This window comes from Pristiophorus japonicus, chromosome 15 (genome assembly GCF_044704955.1).
Source record: "Pristiophorus japonicus isolate sPriJap1 chromosome 15, sPriJap1.hap1, whole genome shotgun sequence".
NCBI lineage: Eukaryota > Metazoa > Chordata > Chondrichthyes > Pristiophoridae > Pristiophorus > Pristiophorus japonicus.
In genome coordinates, this window is record NC_091991.1 from 54,991,252 (window position 1) to 55,016,791 (window position 25,540).

Genomic DNA, 25,540 nt, shown 5'->3' on the forward strand with positions numbered 1-25,540 from the left:
TTAGCCCCGACGAGGGAGCCTGGCCGGCGAACTGGCAGGAGCTGGAGGCCAAGGTCGCCGCTCGCCTAGGGCGCTGGACAGGACTGCTCCGAGTGCTGTCCTACAGGGGTCGAGCGCTAGTTATAAACCAGCTGGTGGCCGCAATGCTGTGGTACCGGCTGGTCACTTTGACCCCTCCCCCTGCGTTTGTCGCCAAGATACAGAAGAAGCTGGTGGACTTCTTCTGGAACAACAGGAAGCACTGGGTCTCTGCCGCGGTCTTGAGTCTCCCGCTTGAGGAGGGCGGTCAGTCGTTGGTGTGCGTCAGCGCCCAGCTCGCGACTTTCCGTCTTCAGACCCTGCAGAGATACCTTTACGTCGAGCCCCCTCCTAGGTGGTGTGCTCTGGCGAGGTATTTCTTCCGCCAGCAGCTCGACCTCAATTATGACACGCTGCTCCTGTTTGTGAACTTGGGGGGTGCCAGGACCGCCCTCCGGGAGCTGCCTGTCTTTTACAGGGAACTCATCAGGGTCTGGAACAAAGTCTCCACCAAGCGCAGCTCTCCGCCGGCTGGAGTGGCGGCCGTCCTGCAGGAGCCGCTGCTCGGGAATCCGTACCTCCACGGCCGAGGTTTTATGTGGCGGTCGGAAGAGAGGGCTGTGGCTGGTGAGGTGACCAGGGTCAGGGACCTGCTCGATGGCGGAGGAGCGGGCTGGATGGCGCCAGTCACGCTGACGCGGCGCCTAAATTCTGCCAACGTCCGCCGCGCGGCCGATGCCATCGAGTCGCTAAAAACAGCTCTGGGCCCTGACTCCGTTAGGTGTATCGAGGAGGCTCAAGCACGTGGGGAGATCCCGTCCGAACTGACCCCCGTCCGGACGGAATTCCTCATCGGCGCCAAACCCCGGAACCTCCCTCGGGGGCCGGCGCCTCACAACTTGAGCCGCCTCGGGGAAATCCCCTCCGTGCCTTTCAGTTCCGCGCGGAGGGGTTTCCTGTACGGGCTGCTCCTGCACACCCTCAACTTTGCCATCCTCGCCGGCCGTCCGGACACGCCATGGCGTACCATCTTGCCGTCCGGAGGAGGCGGGGGTCCCCGATGGAGGGCACTCTACGCAGGGGTCCTCCCACTATTCATCGGGGACTTGGCCTGGAGGGTGGTGCACGGAGCAGTGCCGTGCAACAAATTTTTAAGCCGGTTCACGGACTCCCAGGCCGCCTGCAATTTCTGCGGTCTGGAGGAGTCCGTGTTCCATGTTTTTATTGAATGCACGAGGTTGCAGCCCCTGTTCCACTATTTGAAGGGGCTGCTCCTGAAATTCTGGCTGCACTTCAGTCCCACTCTCCTGATCTTTGGGCACCCTGTGCGGAGGGGAGCGGGTAGGTCCGAAGGCCTCCTCGTAGGACTGCTCCTGGGCACGGCCAAGGGTGCCATCAGCCGGTCCAGGCAGCGGGCGGTCGAGGGGGTCGTTCAACCTGACTGCCTGCCTCTCTTCCGCTCTTACATCCGGTCCAGGGTGTCCTTGGAGATGGAGCACGCGGTGTCCACCGGTACGCTCGCGGCCTTCCGCGAGAGGTGGGCACCGGAGGGACTGGAGTGCATCATCACGCCCGGCAACCAAATTTTAATTTGATTTTACGTTTTTTAAGTTTAATTTGTTTTAATTGCCGGTGCTTTTAGTGTCCCCCTTCCCTTTTATAGGGGGCACTGGAAAAATTTGATTTAACGCCCCAAAAAAAAAAAAAAAAAAAAAAAGGGGCCTTGAAAATGTCTGGAGTGTCACCCAGGTCGGGTGGCACCGTTTAATGTCTTTATGTTTTGCAGGTAAACTCAAAAGAGTTTCATGCACAAGGAACTCAAAAGAGTTTCATGCACAAGGACCAATGGTAGAGCAGTGGAGGCGTGTCCTGCTCAGTTGGAGCTGTGAGCAGTGAGGGAAGCAGCTAGCAACTTGTGCTCCTGCCTGGAGAGCCCTGAGACCAGCCAGGAAGAGAGGGAAGGAAGGGGCTTCAACTTCAACTTCTATCCAGAGGGAGAGGAGGAAAAAGCAGAAAACTTTCAAACATTTTTACCATTTCTGCAAGGAGTTGGAGAGAGGGGGAAAAACTACAACAACATCCAGTGTGGAAGGAGGGAGACTCTACATTCTGCAGGTGGGTGTGGGTGCATTTCCCCAAACAGACTTTGTTGTATCGGTGGGGGGAGGAAAGAAGACCACTGAGGGCCGGAACATCGCGGGGGGTGTGTGTGTGTGTGGAAGTGTGCGTGGGGGCCGTGCTTACAACTAGGCCCCCCCCACAATTGGAACCCCCCCCCACCCCCCCCCCCCCCCCCACATTTGCCTAGCCTGGGATAGCTGGAGCTACCAGGCTGAAGATTCATTAATCACCCTATTAAAGATCGTTTAGGAGTGTGTGCCTGGTGGCTCCAGCTACCCCAGGTGAAGACGTCTTCTCCCCCCACCTGAAGACCATCCCAAAGACTGTGTTTTTTGTGTGTTTTTGCCATCTGGGGAGTGCACCCACCCACAGCTGCGAGGGGAGACCTGCCCTTGCAGCCCACCCCCCCCTTCCCACCCCCCTCTCTCTTTCTCCGTTACTCTCTGTTTCTCCCCTCTCTCTCTGAGAGCCCTTTTCTTCCGAATTTAAAAAAAAAAACCAATTAAGACAACTGAGCAGAGGGAGCAAGGCCTCTCCCCAATTGTCAACGAGGGGAGAGGTGCCTCGTTAAGGGCTCCTCTGCTCAGTTAATATACGAGGCCATTAAAGACCATTAAGGCCTGTGACTTTGGGGTGGGTGTAGCCCTTAAAGGGACCCCGTGATGGCGACCCCATCCACGCCGGTGGCAGGGCCAGCAAGAACGTATGCGCAGGTGGCAACCGCTTCCACGGCCCCTCCTGCGCCACCCGCTGCCCTGCCACCTTTCAGACTCATTACTAAAAAACACGGGGTCAAGAGCTACACTCACCCCACAATGACCATCGAGGAGTGCGTGCGGGCGATGGCTGGGGTAGTCGGCCCCTCGGCCATTGTCGCAGCCTCCAAGATGTCTGGGAAGGCCGTGTTCTTCCTGGGGTCGGAGCGGGCGGTGTCCCTGGCCCTTGAAAAGGGGCTCACGGTGGGCGGGACGTTCCTGCCGGTGGACCCTCTCGAGGCCACCGCGCAGAGGGTCATCATTTCAAACGTCCCGCCCTTTGTTCCCGCTGAGCTCCTCCTCCCTCACCTACACCAACTGGGGGAGGTAAGGTCGGGGATCAACCCCATACCGCTCGGCCTCAGGGAGAACAGCCTGCGCCACGTGTTCTCCTTCCGCCGCCAGCTCTTTGTCCGGCTGGCGCGGGAGGACACGACGGAGGGGAATTTTAATGTGGTGCACGAGGGGACTGCCTACCGCGTCTTCTGGACGTCGGACGGCGTGCGGTGCCATGCCTGCAGGGAGGTGGGGCACGTTCGTAAGAACTGCCCCGCCTCCAAGGCCGCCAAACCACCGAAGGCGGCCAAGGCTGGCGCCGCCGCCACCCCTCCCCCTAGTTGCGTCCGCGTGCCGGGAGCCGTAGGTGCGCGGGCATCGTCGGAGGCCTTTGTTTTCAGGGCCTCCGGCGGGGGGGAGGGAGAGCGTCCGACCGGAAAGAAGGCGCGGAAGAAGACAAAACATCAAGAGGCGGGTCCCCTCGGTGCGCCAGATAATTTGACCACCGCGCTCAGCCCAACCCAGTCACCGGCGAGCGCGTGGTGCCCCGAGCCCGTGCCCGAGCCCTTGAATAACACCACAGAGGGGCCCGGGCGCGGGAAAGGAAAGGAAAAGGGGGGGGCGGAGCGGGAGGCCTCGGCAGACATGGGGGTCTCCCTGCCTCCGCGCGCCCCCAGGAACAAAAGGAGGCGCGGCTCCGATGAGACGGAGGGGGAACAACATCCCTCCGTGGAGGAGTCGGTGCCCGCCGCGTGTCCCGCGTCCCCAACCAGCGCCCCCAAGCAGCGCCGTAGGCGGGAGGAGTCTGTCCCCGGGGAGGGTGAGACAGTTGAGGCTGCCCAGCCTCTGCCTCCCGGGGATGGAGTGGAAGATCTGCCTGTCGTGGGGGGCGTGGGGACCGCGGAGGAATGCGTAGCCGCCGGGCCGGGCGTCCCGGGGACTGAGGCGGGCGAGGCCGAAAAGGCCGAACCTGAGCCCGCCCAGCTATTATCCAACTTCCCCCGGGAGTCGCTCGACCCGGCGGAAAAACAATTTATGGGTTTTAATGACACTGTAGATGCTGGGCCGGGGGGTGGCAGCGGGGAGGGGGAGGAACACCCACCCTCGCCTCTTACTTTGGAGCTGGAGCACTTGGGGAGCCTGGGGATCTCCTATGGCCGGGTCTCTCCTTGTTCTCCGGTTCCTGGGGCGGAGGGGGAACCCCTTCCGCTGTCATTTCCCGACCCAGCACCATTTTTAAAAGAGCCCAGTGGGGACTCCTCTGCCGACGATCCTGGGGGTGGGATCGGGGCAGTGCCAGGGCCGGTTGGAGCGGCCGGTTCATTTGCCGTACCTTGTGCGGTCGATGGGCTGGCTGCTGGCGGCCACCTCCCGGAGGAGGACGGGGACTCGGTGGGGGACGCGGGTGAAGACCTAGAGACCACCGCCAGTGAGGTGGTGGATCTGCTCGCGGCCGCCGCTGAGGCCCTCCTCATTCCTGCAAAGGAACTCCGGGACTTTTTGGCCCAGAGCCGGGGTCGCCGCGACCAAGCCCGACTGGCCCTGGAAAAATGGTCCGAGCCGGAGCTGATCAAGGGGTCCGTCCGCGCCGCCGTTAAAACCTTGGCCGCGGGCGGGCCCTTGACAAAGGAGCAGCACCTTGAGCTGCGCGAGCTCGAGGGACTCCTCGCTGGGCTGCGGAGGGAGCGGAGTTCAACAAAAGACTCCGCTCCCTCCCCCACAATAGGTTAAGGTAGAGGTTGCACTATGCTTTTGCCATGAAGATAACCATAGCCAGCCTCAACATCAACGGCGGCAGAGGGGCACGCCGTAGATTTGACAATTTTTCGCTCCTGCGGGAGGGGAAATATGCGGTGTGCTTCCTGCAAGAAACCCACACCGTTCCGGGAGACGAAGCCACGTGGCTCCTGGAATGGCAAGGAGAGGTCCGCATGAGCCACCTCACCGCCATTTCTAGTGGGGTGGCCATCTTGCTGGGCCCGCATTTTCAGCCGGAGATCTTGGGGGTCGAGGAGCCCGTGCCAGGCCGCTTGCTGCACGTAACGGTTCGCCTGGGGGACGTGCCGCTCCATCTCGTGAACGTGTACGCCCCTCATCCCGGCCCGCAGCAGACGCGCTTCTTTGAAGAGGTGTCCGCTCTTCTTGGCTCCGTCGACGTCGGCGACTGCATTGTCCTCGGGGGGGATTTTAACTGCACCCTCGAGGCGAGGGACCGTTCCGGTGCCCCGCAGTGCATGACGGCGATGGAGAAGTTGAGGGACCTGGTCGGGTCCTTCGACTTGGTGGACGTCTGGCGAAATCTCCACCCCGACTCCAGCGCCTTTACTTGGGTGAGGCCTGGAGTTGGATGGTCTAGAGTCGACCGCCTTTACGTGTCTCGGGCGTATGTTTCCTGCGTCCCGGCGGCCTCCATGCGGCCGGTGCCGTGTTCGGACCACCACCTGGTGTGGGCGGAGCTCGCTTCGATCCGCGCGAGGACGGGGTCCGCGTACTGGCACTTTAACAACCGGCTGCTGGAGGACGTGCGGTTCCAGGACTCGTTCCGTCGATTCTGGTCCGACTGGAGAAGGAAGCAGGGGGGCTTCCCCTCCTTGAGGCTATGGTGGGACGTGGGCAAGGCTCACGTCCGCGTCTTCTGTCAAGAGTACGCGAGGGGGTCGACCAAGAGGCGGGCGGCCAGAGTCGGGCGCCTAGAAAAAGAGGTGCTCGACCTGGAAGCCCGTCTCGGTCAAGTCGTCCAGGACCCGGCCCTGCGGACGGTGTACGAAGCGAAGAAGGCCGCGCTGAAGGACCTGCAGCTCGTCGGGTCCCGAGGCGCGTTCGTGAGGTCGCGGATCCGGTTCCTGCGGGATCTGGACCGCGGCTCCCCCTTCTTCTACTCGCTGGAAAAAAGGCAGAGTGTCCGTAAGCAGCTCTTGACGCTGCTGGCCGACGACGGCTCTCTCGTCTCGGATCCGGAGGGCGTCAACAACAGGGTCCGTGAATATTACGGGGCTCTGTTCTCTCCGGATCCGTCCAGCGAGGAAGCGCGTAGAGTTTTGTGGGAGGACCTGCCGAAGGTCGGCCCGGAGGGCGCCGAAAATCTGGAAGCTCCGCTAAGCCTGGCGGAGCTGACCGGTGCCCTCGCCCGGCTCTCGAGGGGAAAATCCCCGGGGCTGGACGGGCTGACCGTGGAGTTCCACAGGGCGTTCTGGGACGTCCTGGGGAGCGACTACGCGCGGGTCCTGGGGGAAAGTCTGGCGACCGGGGAGATGCCCCTCTCTTGGCGCAGGGCAGTCATCGTCCTGCTGCCTAAGAAGGGCGATCTCCGCCTCCTTAAGAACTGGCGCCCGGTCTCCCTCCTCAGCACGGACTACAAAATCTTCGCCAGGGCGATGTCTGCTCGCCTTGGTGCCGTGCTGGACCACATGATCCACCCCGACCAGTCATACACGGTCCCGGGCCGGACAATCCACGATAACATCCATCTGGTCCGGGACCTCATCCATTGTTCCCAGGAGGCTGGTCTGTCGGTCGCCTTCCTATCCCTCGACCAAGAGAAGGCGTTCGACAGGGTGGATCACGACTATCTGCTCGGAACTCTGCGTGTTTTCGGGTTCGGGACGCATTTCGTCGCCCGGATCCGACTTTTGTACGCCGCCGCGGAGTGTCTGATTAAGGTTAACGGGTCCTTGACGGCGCCCCTTCGCTTTAGGAGAGGGGTGCGCCAGGGATGCCCCATGTCCGGCCAGTTATACGCCGTTTGCGTGGAGCCTTTCCTGCGCCTCTTGCGGACGAGGTTGACGGGACTGGCTCTGCAAGGGCCGGGCGTGGAGGTCGTCCTCTCGGCTTACGCCGATGACGTGCTCCTCGTGATAGAGGATCCCGCTGACCTGCGGAGGATGCGTGAGTGCCAGGAGATTTACTCGGCCGCGTCCTCCGCCAGGATCAACTGGGAGAAATGTTCCGGACTCCTGGTGGGTCAGTGGCGGGTGGACTCCCTGCCGGAGGAGCTCAGGCCTTTTGCCTGGAGCACGACCCATCTCCTCTATCTGGGAGTCTACCTTAGCCCCGACGAGGGAGCCTGGCCGGCGAACTGGCAGGAGCTGGAGGCCAAGGTCGCCGCTCGCCTAGGGCGCTGGACAGGACTGCTCCGAGTGCTGTCCTACAGGGGTCGAGCGCTAGTCATAAACCAGCTGGTGGCCGCAATGCTGTGGTACCGGCTGGTCACTTTGACCCCTCCCCCTGCGTTTGTCGCCAAGATACAGAAGAAGCTGGTGGACTTCTTCTGGAACAACAGGAAGCACTGGGTCTCTGCCGCGGTCTTGAGTCTCCCGCTTGAGGAGGGCGGTCAGTCGTTGGTGTGCGTCAGCGCCCAGCTCGCGACTTTCCGTCTTCAGACCCTGCAGAGATACCTTTACGTCGAGCCCCCTCCTAGGTGGTGTGCTCTGGCGACGTATTTCTTCCGCCAGCAGCTCGACCTCAATTATGACACGCAGCTCCTGTTTGTGAACTTGGGGGGTGCCAGGACCGCCCTCCGGGAGCTGCCTGTCTTTTACAGGGAACTCATCAGGGTCTGGAACAAAGTCTCCACCAAGCGCAGCTCTCCGCCGGCTGGAGTGGCGGCTGTCCTGCAGGAACCGCTGCTCGGGAATCCGTACCTCCACGGCCGAGGCTTTATGTGGCGGTCGGAAGAGAGGGCTGTGGCTGGTGAGGTGACCAGGGTCAGGGACCTGCTCGATGGCGGAGGAGCGGGCTGGATGGCGCCAGACACGCTGGCGCGGCGCCTAAATTCTGCCAACGTCCGCCACGCGGCCGATGCCATCGAGTCGCTAAAAACAGCTCTGGGCCCTGACTCCGTTAGGTGCATCGAGGAGGCTCAAGCACGGGGGGAGATCCCGTCCGAACTGACCCCCGTCCGGACGGAATTCCTCATCGGCGCCAAACCCCGGAACCTCCCTCGGGGGCCGGCGCCTCACAACTTGAGCCGCCTCGGGGAAATCCCCTCCGTGCCTTTCAGTTCCGCACGGAGGGGTTTCCTGTACGGGCTGCTCCTGCACACCCTCAACTTTGCCATCCTCGCCGGCCGTCCGGACACGCCATGGCGTACCATCTTGCCGTCCGGAGGAGGCGGGGGTCCCCGATGGAGGGCACTCTACGCAGGGGTCCTCCCACTATTCATCGGGGACTTGGCCTGGAGGGTGGTGCACGGAGCAGTGCCGTGCAATAAATTTTTAAGCCGGTTCACGGACTCCCAGGCCGCCTGCAATTTCTGCGGTCTGGAGGAGTCCGTGTTCCATGTTTTTATTGAATGCACGAGGTTGCAGCCCCTGTTCCACTATTTGAAGGGGCTGCTCCTGAAATTCTGGCTGCACTTCAGTCCCACTCTCCTGATCTTTGGGCACCCTGTGCGGAGGGGAGCGGGTAGGTCCGAGGGCCTCCTCGTAGGACTGCTCCTGGGCACGGCCAAGGGTGCCATCAGCCGGTCCAGGCAGCGGGCGGTCGAGGGGGTCGTTCAACCTGACTGCCTGCCTCTCTTCCGCTCTTACATCCGCTCCAGGGTGTCCTTGGAGATGGAGCACGCGGTGTCCACCGGTACGCTCGCGGCCTTCCGCGAGAGGTGGGCACCGGAGGGACTGGAGTGCATCATCACGCCCGGCAACCAAATTTTAATTTGATTTTTACGTTTTTTAAGTTTAATTTGTTTTAATTGCCGGTGCTTTTAGTGTCCCCCTTCCCTTTTATAGGGGGCACTGGAAAATTTGATTTTAGCACCCCAAAAAAACCCAAAAAACAAAAAAAAAAAAAGGGGCCTTGAAAATGTCTGGAGTGTCACCCAGGTCGGGTGGCACCGTTTAATGTTTTTATGTTTTGCAGGTAAACTCAAAAGAGTTTCATGCACAAGGAACTCAAAAGAGTTTCATGCACAAGGACCAATGGTAGAGCAGTGGAGGCGTGTCCTGCTCAGTTGGAGCTGTGAGCAGTGAGGGAAGCAGCTAGCAACTTGTGCTCCTGCCTGGAGAGCCCTGAGACCAGCCAGGAAGAGAGGGAAGGAAGGGGCTTCAACTTCAACTTCTATCCAGAGGGAGAGGAGGAAAAAGCAGAAAACTTTCAAACATTTTTACCATTTCTGCAAGGAGTTGGAGAGAGGGGGAAAAACTACAACAACATCCAGTGTGGAAGGAGGGAGACTCTACATTCTGCAGGTGGGTGTGGGTGCTTTTCCCCAAACAGACTTTGTTGTATCGGTGGGGGGAGGAAAGAAGACCACTGAGGGCCGGAACATCGCGGGGGGTGTGTGTGTGTGTGGAAGTGTGCGTGGGGGCCGTGCTTACAACTAGGCCCCCCCCACAATTGGAACCCCCCCCCACCCCCCCCCCCCCCCCCACATTTGCCTAGCCTGGGATAGCTGGAGCTACCAGGCTGAAGATTCATTAATCACCCTATTAAAGATCGTTTAGGAGTGTGTGCCTGGTGGCTCCAGCTACCCCAGGTGAAGACGTCTTCTCCCCCCACCTGAAGACCATCCCAAAGACTGTGTTTTTTGTGTGTTTTTGCCATCTGGGGAGTGCACCCACCCACAGCTGCGAGGGGAGACCTGCCCTTGCAGCCCACCCCCCCCTTCCCACCCCCCTCTCTCTTTCTCCGTTACTCTCTGTTTCTCCCCTCTCTCTCTGAGAGCCCTTTTCTTCCGAATTTAAAAAAAAAAACCCAATTAAGACAACTGAGCAGAGGGAGCAAGGCCTCTCCCCAATTGTCAACGAGGGGAGAGGTGCCTCGTTAAGGGCTCCTCTGCTCAGTTAATATACGAGGCCATTAAAGACCATTAAGGCCTGTGACTTTGGGGTGGGTGTAGCCCTTAAAGGGACCCCGTGATGGCGACCCCATCCACGCCGGTGGCAGGGCCAGCAAGAACGTATGCGCAGGTGGCAACCGCTTCCACGGCCCCTCCTGCGCCACCCGCTGCCCTGCCACCTTTCAGACTCATTACTAAAAAACACGGGGTCAAGAGCTACACTCACCCCACAATGACCATCGAGGAGTGCGTGCGGGCGATGGCTGGGGTAGTCGGCCCCTCGGCCATTGTCGCAGCCTCCAAGATGTCTGGGAAGGCCGTGTTCTTCCTGGGGTCGGAGCGGGCGGTGTCCCTGGCCCTTGAAAAGGGGCTCACGGTGGGCGGGACGTTCCTGCCGGTGGACCCTCTCGAGGCCACCGCGCAGAGGGTCATCATTTCAAACGTCCCGCCCTTTGTTCCCGCTGAGCTCCTCCTCCCTCACCTACACCAACTGGGGGAGGTAAGGTCGGGGATCAACCCCATACCGCTCGGCCTCAGGGAGAACAGCCTGCGCCACGTGTTCTCCTTCCGCCGCCAGCTCTTTGTCCGGCTGGCGCGGGAGGACACGACGGAGGGGAATTTTAATGTGGTGCACGAGGGGACTGCCTACCGCGTCTTCTGGACGTCGGACGGCGTGCGGTGCCATGCCTGCAGGGAGGTGGGGCACGTTCGTAAGAACTGCCCCGCCTCCAAGGCCGCCAAACCACCGAAGGCGGCCAAGGCTGGCGCCGCCGCCACCCCTCCCCCTAGTTGCGTCCGCGTGCCGGGAGCCGTAGGTGCGCGGGCATCGTCGGAGGCCTTTGTTTTCAGGGCCTCCGGCGGGGGGGAGGGAGAGCGTCCGACCGGAAAGAAGGCGCGGAAGAAGACAAAACATCAAGAGGCGGGTCCCCTCGGTGCGCCAGATAATTTGACCACCGCGCTCAGCCCAACCCAGTCACCGGCGAGCGCGTGGTGCCCCGAGCCCGTGCCCGAGCCCTTGAATAACACCACAGAGGGGCCCGGGCGCGGGAAAGGAAAGGAAAAGGGGGGGGCGGAGCGGGAGGCCTCGGCAGACATGGGGGTCTCCCTGCCTCCGCGCGCCCCCAGGAACAAAAGGAGGCGCGGCTCCGATGAGACGGAGGGGGAACAACATCCCTCCGTGGAGGAGTCGGTGCCCGCCGCGTGTCCCGCGTCCCCAACCAGCGCCCCCAAGCAGCGCCGTAGGCGGGAGGAGTCTGTCCCCGGGGAGGGTGAGACAGTTGAGGCTGCCCAGCCTCTGCCTCCCGGGGATGGAGTGGAAGATCTGCCTGTCGTGGGGGGCGTGGGGACCGCGGAGGAATGCGTAGCCGCCGGGCCGGGCGTCCCGGGGACTGAGGCGGGCGAGGCCGAAAAGGCCGAACCTGAGCCCGCCCAGCTATTATCCAACTTCCCCCGGGAGTCGCTCGACCCGGCGGAAAAACAATTTATGGGTTTTAATGACACTGTAGATGCTGGGCCGGGGGGTGGCAGCGGGGAGGGGGAGGAACACCCACCCTCGCCTCTTACTTTGGAGCTGGAGCACTTGGGGAGCCTGGGGATCTCCTATGGCCGGGTCTCTCCTTGTTCTCCGGTTCCTGGGGCGGAGGGGGAACCCCTTCCGCTGTCATTTCCCGACCCAGCACCATTTTTAAAAGAGCCCAGTGGGGACTCCTCTGCCGACGATCCTGGGGGTGGGATCGGGGCAGTGCCAGGGCCGGTTGGAGCGGCCGGTTCATTTGCCGTACCTTGTGCGGTCGATGGGCCGGCTGCTGGCGGCCACCTCCCGGAGGAGGACGGGGACTCGGTGGGGGACGCGGGTGAAGACCTAGAGACCACCGCCAGTGAGGCGGTGGATCTGCTCGCGGCCGCCGCTGAGGCCCTCCTCATTCCTGCAAAGGAACTCCGGGACTTTTTGGCCCAGAGCCGGGGTCGCCGCGACCAAGCCCGATTGGCCCTGGAAAAATGGTCCGAGCCAGAGCTGATCAAGGGGTCTGTCCGCGCCGCCGTTAAAACCTTGGCCGCGGGCGGGCCCTTGACAAAGGAGCAGCACCTTGAGCTGCGCGAGCTCGAGGGACTCCTCGCTGGGCTGCGGAGGGAGCGGAGTTCAACAAAAGACTCCGCTCCCTCCCCCACAATAGGTTAAGGTAGAGGTTGCACTATGCTTTTGCCATGAAGATAACCATAGCCAGCCTCAACATCAACGGCGGCAGAGGGGCACGCCGTAGATTTGACAATTTTTCGCTCCTGCGGGAGGGGAAATATGCGGTGTGCTTCCTGCAAGAAACCCACACCGTTCCGGGAGACGAAGCCACGTGGCTCCTGGAATGGCAAGGAGAGGTCCGCATGAGCCACCTCACCGCCATTTCTAGTGGGGTGGCCATCTTGCTGGGCCCGCATTTTCAGCCGGAGATCTTGGGGGTCGAGGAGCCCGTGCCAGGCCGCTTGCTGCACGTAACGGTTCGCCTGGGGGACGTGCCGCTCCATCTCGTGAACGTGTACGCCCCTCATCCCGGCCCGCAGCAGACGCGCTTCTTTGAAGAGGTGTCCGCTCTTCTTGGCTCCGTCGACGTCGGCGACTGCATTGTCCTCGGGGGGGATTTTAACTGCACCCTCGAGGCGAGGGACCGCTCCGGTGCCCCGCAGTGCATGACGGCGATGGAGAAGTTGAGGGACCTGGTCGGGTCCTTCGACTTGGTGGACGTCTGGCGAAATCTCCACCCCGACTCCAGCGCCTTTACTTGGGTGAGGCCTGGAGTTGGATGGTCTAGAGTCGACCGCCTTTACGTGTCTCGGGCGTACGTTTCCTGCGTCCCGGCGGCCTCCATGCGGCCGGTGCCGTGTTCGGACCACCACCTGGTGTGGGCGGAGCTCGCTTCGCTCCGCGCGAGGACGGGGTCCGCGTACTGGCACTTTAACAACCGGCTGCTGGAGGACGTGCGGTTCCAGGACTCGTTCCGTCGATTCTGGTCCGACTGGAGAAGGAAGCAGGGGGGCTTCCCCTCCTTGAGGCTATGGTGGGACGTGGGCAAGGCTCACGTCCGCGTCTTCTGTCAAGAGTACGCGAGGGGGTCGACCAAGAGGCGGGCGGCCAGAGTCGGGCGCCTAGAAAAAGAGGTGCTCGACCTGGAAGCCCGTCTCGGTCAAGTCGTCCAGGACCCGGCCCTGCGGACGGTGTACGAAGCGAAGAAGGCCGCGCTGAAGGACCTGCAGCTCGTCGGGTCCCGAGGCGCGATCGTGAGGTCGCGGATCCGGTTCCTGCGGGATCTGGACCGCGGCTCCCCCTTCTTCTACTCGCTGGAAAAAAGGCAGAGTGTCCGTAAGCAGCTCTTGACGCTGCTGGCCGACGACGGCTCTCTCGTCTCGGATCCGGAGGGCGTCAACAACAGGGTCCGAGAATATTACGGGGCTCTGTTCTCTCCGGATCCGTCCAGCGAGGAAGCGCGTAGAGTTTTGTGGGAGGACCTGCCGAAGGTCGGCCCGGAGGGCGCCGAAAATCTGGAAGCTCCGCTAAGCCTGGCGGAGCTGACCGGTGCCCTCGCCCGGCTCTCGAGGGGAAAATCCCCGGGGCTGGACGGGCTGACCGTGGAGTTCCACAGGGCATTCTGGGACGTCCTGGGGAGCGACTACGCGCGGGTCCTGGGGGAAAGTCTGGCGACCGGGGAGATGCCCCTCTCTTGGCGCAGGGCAGTCATCGTCCTGCTGCCTAAGAAGGGCGATCTCCGCCTCCTTAAGAACTGGCGCCCGGTCTCCCTCCTCAGCACGGACTACAAAATCTTCGCCAGGGCGATGTCTGCTCGCCTTGGTGCCGTGCTGGACCACATGATCCACCCCGACCAGTCATACACGGTCCCGGGCCGGACAATCCACGATAACATCCATCTGGTCCGGGACCTCATCCATTGTTCCCAGGAGGCTGGTCTGTCGGTCGCCTTCCTATCCCTCGACCAAGAGAAGGCGTTCGACAGGGTGGATCACGACTATCTGCTCGGAACTCTGCGCGCTTTCGGGTTCGGGACGCATTTCGTCGCCCGGATCCGACTTTTGTACGCCGCCGCGGAGTGTCTGATTAAGGTTAACGGGTCCTTGACGGCGCCCCTTCGCTTTAGGAGAGGGGTGCGCCAGGGATGCCCCATGTCCGGCCAGTTATACGCCGTTTGCGTGGAGCCTTTCCTGCGCCTCTTGCGGACGAGGTTGACGGGACTGGCTCTGCAAGGGCCGGGCGTGGAGGTCGTCCTCTCGGCTTACGCCGATGACGTGCTCCTCGCGATAGAGGATCCCGCTGACCTGCGGAGGATGCGTGAGTGCCAGGAGATTTACTCGGCCGCGTCCTCCGCCAGGATCAACTGGGAGAAATGTTCCGGACTCCTGGTGGGTCAGTGGCGGGTGGACTCCCTGCCGGAGGAGCTCAGGCCTTTTGCCTGGAGCACGACCCATCTCCTCTATCTGGGAGTCTACCTTAGCCCCGACGAGGGAGCCTGGCCGGCGAACTGGCAGGAGCTGGAGGCCAAGGTCGCCGCTCGCCTAGGGCGCTGGACAGGACTGCTCCGAGTGCTGTCCTACAGGGGTCGAGCGCTAGTCATAAACCAGCTGGTGGCCGCAATGCTGTGGTACCGGCTGGTCACTTTGACCCCTCCCCCTGCGTTTGTCGCCAAGATACAGAAGAAGCTGGTGGACTTCTTCTGGAACAACAGGAAGCACTGGGTCTCTGCCGCGGTCTTGAGTCTCCCGCTTGAGGAGGGCGGTCAGTCGTTGGTGTGCGTCAGCGCCCAGCTCGCGACTTTCCGTCTTCAGACCCTGCAGAGATACCTTTACGTCGAGCCCCCTCCTAGGTGGTGCGCTCTGGCGAGGTATTTCTTCCGCCAGCAGCTCGACCTCAATTATGACACGCAGCTCCTGTTTGTGAACTTGGGGGGTGCCAGGACCGCCCTCCGGGAGCTGCCTGTCTTTTACAGGGAACTCATCAGGGTCTGGAACAAAGTCTCCACCAAGCGCAGCTCTCCGCCGGCTGGAGTGGCGGCCGTCCTGCAGGAACCGCTGCTCGGGAATCCGTACCTCCACGGCCGAGGCTTTATGTGGCGGTCGGAAGAGAGGGCTGTGGCTGGTGAGGTGACCAGGGTCAGGGACCTGCTCGATGGCGGAGGAGCGGGCTGGATGGCGCCAGACACGCTGGCGCGGCGCCTAAATTCTGCCAACGTCCGCCACGCGGCCGATGCCATCGAGTCGCTAAAAACAGCTCTGGGCCCTGACTCCGTTAGGTGCATCGAGGAGGCTCAAGCACGTGGGGAGATCCCGTCCGAACTGACCCCCGTCCGGACGGAATTCCTCATCGGCGCCAAACCCCGGAACCTCCCTCGGGGGCCGGCGCCTCACAACTTGAGCCGTCTCCGGGAAATCCCCTCCGTGCCTTTCAGTTCCGCGCGGAGGGGTTTCCTGTACGGGCTGCTCCTGCACACCCTCAACTTTGCCATCCTCGCCGGCCGTCCGGACACGCCATGGTGTACCATCTTGCCGTCCGGAGGAGGCGGGGGTCCCCGATGGAGGGCACTCTATGCAGGGGTCCTCCCACTATTCATCGGGGACTTGGCCTGGAGGGTGGTGCACGGAGCAGTGCCGTGCAACAAATTTTTAAGCCGGTTCACGGACTCCCAGGCCGCCTGCAATTTCTGCGGTCTGGAGGAGTCCGTGTTCCATGTTTTTATTGAATGCACGAGGTTGCAGCCCCTGTTCCACTATTTGAAGGGGCTGCTCCTGTAATTCTGGCTGCACTTCAGTCCCACTCTCCTGATCTTTGGGCACCCTGTGCGGGGGGGAGCGGGTAGGTCCGAAGGCCTCCTCGTAGGACTGCTCCTGGGCACGGCCAAGGGTGCCATCAGCCGGTCCAGGCAGCGGGCGGTCGAGGGGGTCGTTCAACCTGACTGCCTGCCTCTCTTCCGCTCTTACATCCGGTCCAGGGTGTCCTTGGAGATGGAGCACGCGGTGTCCACCGGTACGCTCGCGGCCTTCCGCGAGAGGTGGGCACCGCAGGGACTGGAGTGCATCATCACGCCCGGCAACCAAATTTTAATTTGATTTTACGTTTTAAAGTTAATTTGTTTTAATTGCCGGTGCTTTTAGTGTCCCCTTCCCTTTTATAGGGGGCACTGGGGAAAAATTGTGATTTTAGTGCCCAAAAAAAACAAAAAAAAAAGGAAAAAACACAAAAAAAAAACAAAAAAGGGGGGAAAAAAAGGGCCTTGTAAATGTCTGGAGTGTCACCCAGGTCGGGTGGCACCGTTTAATGTCTTTATGTTTTGCAGGTAAACTCAAAAGAGTTTCATGCACAAGGAACTCAAAAGAGTTTCATGCACAAGGACCAATGGTAGAGCAGTGGAGGCGTGTCCTGCTCAGTTGGAGCTGTGAGCAGTGAGGGAAGCAGCTAGCAACTTGTGCTCCTGCCTGGAGAGCCCTGAGACCAGCCAGGAAGAGAGGGAAGGAAGGGGCTTCAACTTCAACTTCTATCCAGAGGGAGAGGAGGAAAAAGCAGAAAACTTTCAAACATTTTTACCATTTCTGCAAGGAGTTGGAGAGAGGGGGAAAAACTACAACAACATCCAGTGTGGAAGGAGGGAGACTCTACATTCTGCAGGTGGGTGTGGGTGCATTTCCCCAAACAGACTTTGTTGTATCGGTGGGGGGAGGAAAGAAGACCACTGAGGGCCGGAACATCGCGGGGGGTGTGTGTGTGTGTGGAAGTGTGCGTGGGGGCCGTGCTTACAACTAGGCCCCCCCCACAATTGGAACCCCCCCCCACCCCCCCCCCCCCCACATTTGCCTAGCCTGGGATAGCTGGAGCTACCAGGCTGAAGATTCATTAATCACCCTATTAAAGATCGTTTAGGAGTGTGTGCCTGGTGGCTCCAGCTACCCCAGGTGAAGACGTCTTCTCCCCCCACCTGAAGACCATCCCAAAGACTGTGTTTTTTGTGTGTTTTTGCCATCTGGGGAGTGCACCCACCCACAGCTGCGAGGGGAGACCTGCCCTTGCAGCCCACCCCCCCCTTCCCACCCCCCTCTCTCTTTCTCCGTTACTCTCTGTTTCTCCCCTCTCTCTCTGAGAGCCCTTTTCTTCCGAATTTAAAAAAAAACCCAATTAAGACAACTGAGCAGAGGGAGCAAGGCCTCTCCCCAATTGTCAACGAGGGGAGAGGTGCCTCGTTAAGGGCTCCTCTGCTCAGTTAATATACGAGGCCATTAAAGACCATTAAGGCCTGTGACTTTGGGGTGGGTGTAGCCCTTAAAGGGACCCCGTGATGGCGACCCCATCCACGCCGGTGGCAGGGCCAGCAAGAACGTATGCGCAGGTGGCAACCGCTTCCACGGCCCCTCCTGCGCCACCCGCTGCCCTGCCACCTTTCAGACTCATTACTAAAAAACACGGGGTCAAGAGCTACACTCACCCCACAATGACCATCGAGGAGTGCGTGCGGGCGATGGCTGGGGTAGTCGGCCCCTCGGCCATTGTCGCAGCCTCCAAGATGTCTGGGAAGGCCGTGTTCTTCCTGGGGTCGGAGCGGGCGGTGTCCCTGGCCCTTGAAAAGGGGCTCACGGTGGGCGGGACGTTCCTGCTGGTGGATCCTCTCGAGGCCACCGCGCAGAGGGTCATCATTTCAAACGTCCCGCCCTTTGTTCCCGCTGAGCTCCTCCTCCCTCACCTACACCAACTGGGGGAGGTAAGGTCGGGGATCAACCCCATACCGCTCGGCCTCAGGGAGAACAGCCTGCGCCACGTGTTCTCCTTCCGCCGCCAGCTCTTTGTCCGGCTGGCGCGGGAGGACACGACGGAGGGGAATTTTAATGTGGTGCACGAGGGGACTGCCTACCGCGTCTTCTGGACGTCGGACGGCGTGCGGTGCCATGCCTGCAGGGAGGTGGGGCACGTTCGTAAGAACTGCCCCGCCTCCAAGGCCGCCAAACCACCGAAGGCGGCCAAGGCTGGCGCCGCCGCCACCCCTCCCCCTAGTTGCGTCCGCGTGCCGGGAGCCGTAGGTGCGCGGGCATCGTCGGAGGCCTTTGTTTTCAGGGCCTCCGGCGGGGGGGAGGGAGAGCGTCCGACCGGAAAGAAGGCGCGGAAGAAGACAAAACATCTAGAGGCGGGTCCCCTCGGTGCGCCAGATAATTTGACCACCGCGCTCAGCCCAACCCAGTCACCGGCGAGCGCGTGGTGCCCCGAGCCCGTGCCCGAGCCCTTGAACAACACCACAGAGGGGCCCGGGCGCGGGAAAGGAAAGGAAAAGGGGGGGGGCGGAGCGGGAGGCCTCGGCAGACATGGGGGTCTCCCTGCCTCCGCGCGCCCCCAGGAACAAAAGGAGGCACGGCTCCGATGAGACGGAGGGGGAACAACATCCCTCCGTGGAGGAGTTGGTGCCCGCCGCGTGTCCCGTGTCCCCAACCAGCGCCCCCAAGCAGCGCCGTAGGCGGGAGGAGTCTGTCCCCGGGGAGGGTGAAACAGTTGAGTCTGCCCAGCCTCTGCCTCCCGGGGATGGAGTGGAAGATCTGCCTGTCGTGGGGGGCGTGGGGACCGCGGAGGAATGCGTAGCCGCCGGGCCGGGCGTCCCGGGGACTGAGGCGGGCGAGGCCGAAAAGGCCGAACCTGAGCCCGCCCAGCCAATACCCAACTTCCCCCGGGAGACGCTCGACCCGGCAGAAACACAATTTACTGTTTTTAATGAAACTGTAGATGCTGGGCCGGGGGGTGGCAGCGGGGAGGGGGAGGAACACCCACCCTCGCCTCTTACTTTGGAGCTGGAGCACTTGGGGAGCCTGGGGATCTCCTATGGCCGGGTCTCTCCTTGTTCTCCGGTTCCTGGGGCGGAGGGGGAACCCCTTCCGCTGTCATTTCCCGACCCAGCACCATTTTTAAAAGAGCCCAGTGGGGACTCCTCTGCCGACGATCCTGGGGGTGGGATCGGGGCAGTGCCAGGGCCGGTTGGAGCGGCCGGTTCATTTGCCGTACCTTGTGCGGTCGATGGGCCGGCTGCTGGCGGCCACCTCCCGGAGGAGGACGGGGACTCGGTGGGGGACGCGGGTGAAGACCTAGAGACCACCGCCAGCGAGGCGGTGGATCTGCTCGCGGCCGCCGCCGAGGCCATCCTCATTCCTGCAAAGGAACTCCGGGACTTTTTGGCCCAGAGCCGGGGTCGCTGCAACCAAGCCCGACTGGCCCTGGAAAAATGGTCCGAGCCAGAGCTGATCAAGGGGTCCGTCCGCGCCGCCGTCAAAACCTTGGCCGCGGGCGGGCCCTTGACAAAGGCGCAACACCTTGAGCTGCGCGAGCTCGAGGGACTCCTCGCTGGGCTGCGGAGTGAGCGGAGTTCAACAAAAGACTCCGCTCCCTCCCCCACAATAGGTTAAGGTAGAGGTTGCACTATGCTTTTGCCATGAAGATAACCATAGCCAGCCTCAACATCAACGGCGGCAGAGGGGCACGCCGTAGATTTGACAATTTTTCGCTCCTGCGGGAGGGGAAATATGCGGTGTGCTTCCTGCAAGAAACCCACACCGTTCCGGGAGACGAAGTCACGTGGCTCCTGGAATGGCAAGGAGAGATCCGCATGAGCCACCTCACCGCCATTTCTAGTGGGGTGGCCATCTTGCTGGGCCCGCATTTTCAGCCGGAGATCTTGGGGGTCGAGGAGCCCGTGCCAGGCCGCTTGCTGCACGTAACGGTTCGCCTGGGGGACGTGCCGCTCCATCTCGTGAACGTGTACGCCCCTCAGCCCGGCCCGCAGCAGACGCGCTTCTTTGAAGAGGTGTCCGCTCTTCTTGGCTCCGTCGACGTCGGCGACTGCATTGTCCTCGGGGGGGATTTTAACTGCACCCTCGAGGCGCGGGACCACTCCGGTGCCCCGCAGTGCATGACGGCGATGGAGAAGTTGAGGGACCTGGTCGGGTCCTTCGACTTGGTGGACGTCTGGCGAAATCTCCACCCCGACTCCAGCGCCTTTACTTGGGTGAGGCCTGGAGTTGGATGGTCTAGAGTCGACCGCCTTTACGTGTCTCGGGCGTACGTTTCCTGCGTCCCGGCGGCCTCCATGCGGCCGGTGCCGTGTTCGGACCACCACCTGGTGTGGGCGGAGCTCGCTTCGCTCCGCGCGAGGACGGGGTCCGCGTACTGGCACTTTAACAACCGGCTGCTGGAGGACGTGCGGTTCCAGGACTCGTTCCGTCGATTCTGGTCCGACTGGAGAAGGAAGCAGGGGGGCTTCCCCTCCTTGAGGCTATGGTGGGACGTGGGCAAGGCTCACGTCCGCGTCTTCTGTCAAGAGTACGCGAGGGGGTCGACCAAGAGGCGGGCGGCCAGAGTCGGGCGCCTAGAAAAAGAGGTGCTCGACCTGGAAGCCCGTCTCGGTCAAATCGTCCAGGACCCGGCCCTGCGGACGGTGTACGAAGCGAAGAAGGCCGCGCTGAAGGACCTGCAGCTCGTCGGGTCCCGAGGCGCGTTCGTGAGGTCGCGGATCCGGTTCCTGCGGGATCTGGACCGCGGCTCCCCCTTCTTCTACTCGCTGGAAAAAAGGCAGAGTGTCCGTAAGCAGCTCTTGACGCTGCTGGCCGACGACGGCTCTCTCGTCTCGGATCCGGAGGGCGTCAACAACAGGGTCCGTGAATATTACGGGGCTCTGTTCTCTCCGGATCCGTCCAGCGAGGAAGCGCGTAGAGTTTTATGGGAGGACCTGCCGAAGGTCAGCCCGGAGGGCGCCGAAAATCTGGAAGCTCCGCTAAGCCTGGCGGAGCTGACCGGTGCCCTCGCCCGGCTCTCGAGGGGAAAATCCCCGGGGCTGGACGGGCTGACCGTGGAGTTCCACAGGGCGTTCTGGGACGTCCTGGGGAGCGACTACGCGCGGGTCCTGGGGGAAAGTCTGGCGACCGGGGAGATGCCCCTCTCTTGGCGCAGGGCAGTCATCGTCCTGCTGCCTAAGAAGGGCGATCTCCGCCTCCTTAAGAACTGGCGCCCGGTCTCCCTCCTCAGCACGGACTACAAAATCTTCGCCAGGGCGATGTCTGCTCGCCTTGGTGCCGTGCTGGACCACATGATCCACCCCGACCAGTCCTACACGGTCCCGGGCCGGACAATCCACGATAACATCCATCTGGTCCGGGACCTCATCCATTGTTCCCAGGAGGCTGGTCTGTCGGTCGCCTTCCTATCCCTCGACCAAGAGAAGGCGTTCGACAGGGTGGATCACGACTATCTGCTCGGAACTCTGCGCGCTTTCGGGTTCGGGACGCATTTCGTCGCCCGGATCCGACTTCTGTACGCCGCCGCGGAGTGTCTGATTAAGGTTAACGGGTCCTTGACGGCGCCCCTTCGCTTTAGGAGAGGGGTGCGCCAGGGATGCCCCATGTCCGGCCAGTTATACGCCGTTTGCGTGGAGCCTTTCCTGCGCCTCTTGCGGACGAGGTTGACGGGACTGGCTCTGCAAGGGCCGGGCGTGGAGGTCGTCCTCTCGGCTTACGCCGATGACGTGCTCCTCGCGGTAGAGGATCCCGCTGACCTGCGGAGGATGCGTGAGTGCCAGGAGATTTACTCGGCCGCGTCCTCCGCCAGGATCAACTGGGAGAAATGTTCCGGACTCCTGGTGGGTCAGTGGCGGGTGGACTCCCTGCCGGAGGAGCTCAGGCCTTTTGCCTGGAGCACGACCCATCTCCTCTATCTGGGAGTCTACCTTAGCCCCGACGAGGGAGCCTGGCCGGCGAACTGGCAGGAGCTGGAGGCCAAGGTCGCCGCTCGCCTAGGGCGCTGGACAGGACTGCTCCGAGTGCTGTCCTACAGGGGTCGAGCGCCAGTCATAAACCAGCTGGTGGCCGCAATGTTGTGGTACCGGCTAGTCACTTTGACCCCTCCCCCTGCGTTTGTCGCCAAGATACAGAAGAAGCTGGTGGACTTCTTCTGGAACAACAGGAAGCACTGGGTCTCTGCCGCGGTCCTGAGTCTCCCGCTTGAGGAGGGCGGTCAGTCGTTGGTGTGCATCAGCGACCAGCTCGCGACTTTCCGTCTTCAGACCCTGCAGAGATACCTTTACGTCGAGCCCCCTCCTAGGTGGTGTGCTCTGGCGAGGTATTTCTTCCGCCAGCAGCTCGACCTCAATTATGACACGCAGCTCCTGTTTGTGAACTTGGGGGGTGCCAGGACCGCCCTCCGGGAGCTGCCTGTCTTTTACAGGGAACTCATCAGGGTCTGGAACAAAGTCTCCACCAAGCGCAGCTCTCCGCCGGCTGGAGTGGCGGCCGTCCTGCAGGAACCGCTGCTCGGGAATCCGTACCTCCACGGCCGAGGTTTTATGTGGCGGTCGGAAGAGAGGGCTGTGGCTGGTGAGGTGACCAGGGTCAGGGACCTGCTCGATGGCGGAGGAGTGGGCTGGATGGCGCCAGACATGCTGGCGCGGCGCCTAAATTCTGCCAACGTCCGCCACGCGGCCGATGCCATCGAGTCGCTAAAAACAGCTCTGGGCCCTGACTCCGTTGGGTGCATCGAGGAGGCTCAAGCACGTGGGGAGATCCCGTCCGAACTGACCCCCGTCCGGACGGAATTCCTCATCGGCGCCAAACCCCGGAACCTCCCTCGGGGGCCGGCGCCTCACAACTTGAGCCGCCTCGGGGAAATCCCCTCCGTGCCTTTCAGTTCCGCGCGGAGGGGTTTCCTGCACACCCTCAACTTTGCCATCCTCGCCGGCCATCCGGACACGCCATGGCGTACCATCTTGCCGTCCGGAGGAGGCGGGGGTCCCCGATGGAGGGCACTCTACGCAGGGGTCCTCCCACTATTCATCGGGGACTTGGCCTGGAGGGTGGTGCACGGAGCAGTGCCGTGCAACAAATTTTTAAGCCGGTTCACGGACTCCCAGGCCGCCTGCAATTTCTGCGGTCTGGAGGAGTCCGTGTTCCATGTTTTTATTGAGTGCACGAGGTTGCAGCCCCTGTTCCATTATTTGAAGGGGCTGCTCCTGAAATTCTGGCTGCACTTCAGTCCCACCCTCCTGATCTTTGGGCACCCTGTGCGGAGGGGAGCGGGTAGGTCCGAAGGCCTCCTCGTAGGACTGCTCCTGGGCACGGCCAAGGGTGCCATCAGCCGGTCCAGGCAGCGGGCGGTCGAGGGGGTCGTTCAACCTGACTGCCTGCCTCTCTTCCGCTCTTACATCCGGTCTAGGGTGTCCTTGGAGATGGAGCACGCGGTGTCCACCGGTACGCTCGCGGCCTTCCGCGAGAGGTGGGCACCGGAGGGACTGGAGTGCATCATCACGCCCGGCAACCAAATTTTAGTTTGATTTTACGTTTTAAAGTTTAATTTGTTTTAATTGCCGGTGCTTTTAGTGTCCCCTTCCCTTTTATAGGGGGCACCGGAGAAATTGTGATTTTAGTGCCACAAAAAAAAAAAAAAAAAAACCACAAAAAAAAACAAAAAAAGGAAAAAAAGGGCCTTGTAAATGTCTGGTGTGTCACCCAGGTCGGGTGGCACAGTTTAATGTTTATGTTTTGCAGGTAGACTCTAAAAGAGTTTCATGCACAAGGACCATCAGCCGGTCCAGGCAGCGGGCGGTCGAGGGGGTCGTTCAACCTGACTGCCTGCCTCTCTTTCCGCTCTTACATCCGGCCCAGGGTGTCCTTGGAGTTGGAGCACGCGGTGTCCACCGGTACGCTCGCGGCCTTCCGCGAGAGGTGGGCACCGGAGGGACTGGAGTGCATCATCACGCCCGGCAACCAAATTTTAATTTGATTTTACGTTTTAAAGTTTAATTTGTTTTCATTGCCGGTGCTTTTAGTGTCCCCCTCCCCTTTTATAGGGGGCACTGGAAAAATTTGATTTTAGTGCCCCAAAAAAAACCAAAAAAAGAACAAAAAAGGGAAAAAAAAAAAGGGGCCTTGAAAATGTCTGCTGTGTCACCCAGGCGGGTGGCATGGTTTTAATGTTTATGTTTATTTTCAGGTAAACTCAAAAGAGTTTCATGCACAAGGACCAATTGTGGAGCAGTGGATGCATGTCCTGCTCAGTTGGAGCTGTGAGCAGTGAGAGGAGCAGCTATCAACTTTTGCTCCTGCCTGGAGAGCCCTGAGACCAGCCCAGGAAGAGAAGGAAGGAAGGGGCTTCACCACCAACTTTCACCCAGAGGGAGAGGAGGAGAAAAGAAAACTTTTTAACAACAATTTACCATTTCTGCAAGGAGTTGGAGAGAGGGGGAAAGACCAACAAACATCCAGTGTGGAAGGAGGGAGTCTCTACATTTCTACAGGTGGGTGTGGGTGCATTTCCCAAAAAGACTTTGTTATATCGGTGGGGGGAGGAAAGAAGACCACTGAGGGCCGGAACATCGCGGGGGGTGTGTGTGTGTGTGTGGAAGTGTGCGTGGGGGCCTTGCTTACAACTAGGCCCCCCCACAATTGGAACCCCCCCCCACGCCCCACATTTGCCTAGCCTGGGATAGCTGGAGCTACCAGGCTGAAGATTTTTTAATCACCCTATTAACATCGTTAGGAGTGTGTGCCTGGTGGCTCTAGCTGCCCCAGGTGAAGACGTCTTCTCCCCCCACCTGAAGACCAATCCAAAGACTGTGTTTTTTGTGTTTTGCCATCTGGGGAGTGCACCCACCCACAGCTGCGAGGGGAGACCTGCCCTCGCAGTTCCCCCCCCCCTTCCCACCCCCCTCTCTCTTTCTCTGTTACTCTGTTTCTTCCCTCTCTCTCTGAGGCCCCTTTCTCCTAATTTAAAAAAAAAACAATTGAGACAACTGAGCAGAGGGAGCAAGGCCCCTCCCCAATTGCCAACTAGGGGAGAGGTGCCTCGTTATGGGCTCCTCTGCTCAGTTAATATACGAGGCCAATAAAGACCATTAAGGCCTGTGACTTTGGGGTGGGTGTAGCCCTTAAAGGGACCCCGTGATGGCGACCCCATCCACGCCGGTGGCAGGGCCAGCGAGGACATATGTTCAGGTGGCAACCGCTTCCACGGCACCTCCTGCGCCACCCGCTGCCCTGCCACCATTCAGATTAATTACAAAAAAACACGGGGTCAAGAGCGACACTCACCCCACAATGAGCATCGAGGAGTGCGTGCGGGCAATGGCTGGGGTAGTCGGCCCCTCGGCCATTGCCGCAGCCTCCAAGATGTCTGGGAAGGCCGTGTTCTTCCTGGGGTCGGAGCGGGCGGTGTCCCTGGCCCTTGAAAAGGGGCTCACGGTGGGCGGGACGTTCCTGCCGGTGGACCCTCTCGAGGCCACCGCGCAGAGGGTCATCATTTCAAACGTCCCGCCCTTTGTTCCCGCTGAGCTCCTCCTCCCTCACCTACAACAACTGGGGGAGGTAAGGTCGGGGATCAACCCCATACCGCTCGGCCTCAGGGAGAACAGCCTGCACCACGTGTTCTCCTTCCGCCGCCAGCTCTTTGTCCGGCTGGCGCGGGAGGAGACGACGGAGGGGTCTTTTAATGTGGTGCACGAGGGGGCTGCCTACCGCGTCTTCTGGACGTCGGACGGCGTGCGGTGCCATGCCTGCAGAGAGGTGGGGCACATTCGCAAGAACTGCCCCGCCT